Here is a 2,479-nt window from a genome sequence, read left to right as displayed (position 1 = left end):
GGGGGGAGTACTCCGGGGGAGAAGCGTGGCGCAGGGGGTGCAGCCCTTTCCCAGGCGTCGTGCGGCGGCGTCGGTGGGGCCGACGCCGAGAGAGAGCGATCCGAGCTCTCCCGCCTCAGGGCGGCCGAGAGCGGGGCACGGGCCCCACGTTTGGTGACGGTTTTCCTGAAAGCGAAGGACCCCCCGCCTGTCCCCTCGGGCTCCGGCCGAGGCGGGGGCGGTCCAGGGCGGCGGGGATAGGGGACGGCGGCCCGCGGACGACGCGCTTTATCCCCAGAAGGAGCGAGGCATGAGGGGGTGTTCCACCTCCGCCGGCCGGTCTCGCTCCTTCTCCGGGCTACCCCTCGGCGGAGTAAAGACCCCCGGGTCAACGCTCCCGCGTCCGGGCGCCGGCGCGCGTCCCCTTCCCGCGGGGGGTGGATCCCTTCCACCCCTGGCCGTTCGAGGCCCGTGCGCCTCGGGCGGCCTCCCTTCCGAGAGAGGGAGAGAGAGACGGAGGACGGTGGTCCGCGACGGCGCGAGACGTCCAAGTTGTGTTCCCCACGGCGGCTACCCGGTCGATCCCGCCCGGTGGCCTAGGCTTTTCCCCACTCTGCCTGTCCAGGCCGCGGGGCCGACAGGCTGTCTGCCCGGGTAGACCCCGTTCTCACTGAGCGGCCGGGCCCCAACGTTCAAGAGGTGTACGAAGCCACCTCGGGGTGGAGCCCTTCCACCCCTGGCCGTCCGAGGCCCGTGCGCCTCGGGCGGCCCCCCTTCCCGAGAGAGGGAGAGAGACGGAGGACGGTGGTCCGCGACGGCGCGAGGCGTCCAACTTGTGTTCCCCCACGGCGGCTACCCGGTCGATCCCGCCCGGTAGCCTAGGCTTTTCCCCACTCTGCCTGTCCAGGCCGCGGGGCCGACAGGCTGTCTGCCCGGGTAGACCCCGTTCTCACTGAGCGGCCGGGCCCCAACGTTCAAGAGGTGTACGAAGCCACCTCGGGGTGGAGCCCTTCCACCCCTGGCCGTCCGAGGCCCGTGCGCCTCGGGCGGCCCCCCCTTCCCGAGAGACGGAGGACGGTGGTCCGCGACGGCGCGAGGCGTCCAACTTGTGTTCCCCCACGGCGGCTTCCCGGTCGATCCCGCCCGCCGGTAGCCTAGGCTTTTCCCCGCTCCGCCTGTCCAGGCCGCGGGGCCGACAGGCTGTCTGCCCGGGTAGACCCCGCTCTCCGAGCGGCCGGGCGCCACGTTCAAGAGGTGTACGAAGCCACCTTTGGGGGGGCTGCGGTGCCCCCCGCCCCGAGAGTGCCTCCCAGGCCGAGGGAGCCCGGCGGTCGAGTGTCGTAGGAAAGCGCGTGCCACGGCTGTGTCGGTCACAGGGGCCAGAGGTAGTTTGGGCAACGGCTTAGATCCGTATGAAGCTCATCCTTTCCGGCCTGTTCTGGCGGCGGCTAGGCGCGCGCGCGCGAATGGCACGACGCCCCTGGTTCCAGCGAGGCGACGGCGCCCCGCACCCCACTCTCTGGGCCGAGCAGAGCCCCCGAGCGCAAGGTTCCCCGCTCCGCCTGTCCAGGCCGCGGGGCCAGCAGGCTGTCTGCCCGGGTAGACCCCGCTCTCCGAGCGGCCGGGCCCCAACGTTCAAGAGGTGTACGAAGCCACCTTGAGGTGGAGCCCTTCCACCCCTGGCCGTCCGAGGCCCGCCGGTAGCCTTGGCTTGTCCCCACTCCGCCTGTCCAGGCCGCGGGGCCGACAGGCTGTCTGCCCGGGTAGACCCCGCTCTCCGAGCGGCCGGGCCCCAACGTTCAAGAGGTGTACGAAGCCACCTTTGGGGGGGCTGCGGTGCCCCCCTGCCCCGAGAGTGCCTCCCAGGCCGAGGGGAGCCTGGCGGTCGAGTGTCGTAGGAAAGCGCGTGCGCGGCTGTGTCGGTCACACGGGCCAGAGTTAGTTTGGGCAACGGCTTAGATCCGTATGCAGCTCAACCTTTCCGGCCTGTTCTGGCGGCGGCTAGGCGCGCGCGAACGTCACGACGCCCCTGGTTCCAGCGAGGCGACGGCGCCCCGCACCCAACTCTCCGGGCCGAGCAGAGCCCCCGAGCGCAAGAGTACCCGCTCCGCCTGCCCAGGCCGCGGGGCCGACAGGCTGTCTGCCCGGGTAGACCCCGCTCTCCGAGCGGCCGGGCGCCACGTTCAAGAGGTGTACGAAGCCACCTAAAGGGGGCTGCGGTGGCCCCCTGCCCCGAGAGTGCCTCCCAGGCCGAGGGAGCCCGGCGGTCGAGTGTCGTAGGAAAGCGCGCGCGCGGCTGTGTCACACGGGCCAGAGTTAGTTTGGGCAACGGCTTAGATCCGTATGCAGCTCAACCTTTCCGGCCTGTTCTGGCGGCGGCTAGGCGCGCGCGAACGTCACGACGCCCCTGGTTCCAGCGAGGCGACGGCGCCCCGCACCCCGCTCTCCGGGCCGTGCAGAGCGGCCGCTCTCGCTCCTTGGAGCAGAGCCCCCGAGCGCA

The sequence above is a fragment of the Eleutherodactylus coqui genome, unplaced genomic scaffold (genome assembly GCF_035609145.1).
Source record: "Eleutherodactylus coqui strain aEleCoq1 unplaced genomic scaffold, aEleCoq1.hap1 HAP1_SCAFFOLD_197, whole genome shotgun sequence".
Taxonomy (NCBI): domain Eukaryota; kingdom Metazoa; phylum Chordata; class Amphibia; order Anura; family Eleutherodactylidae; genus Eleutherodactylus; species Eleutherodactylus coqui.
This window is presented reverse-complemented; position numbering follows the sequence as displayed.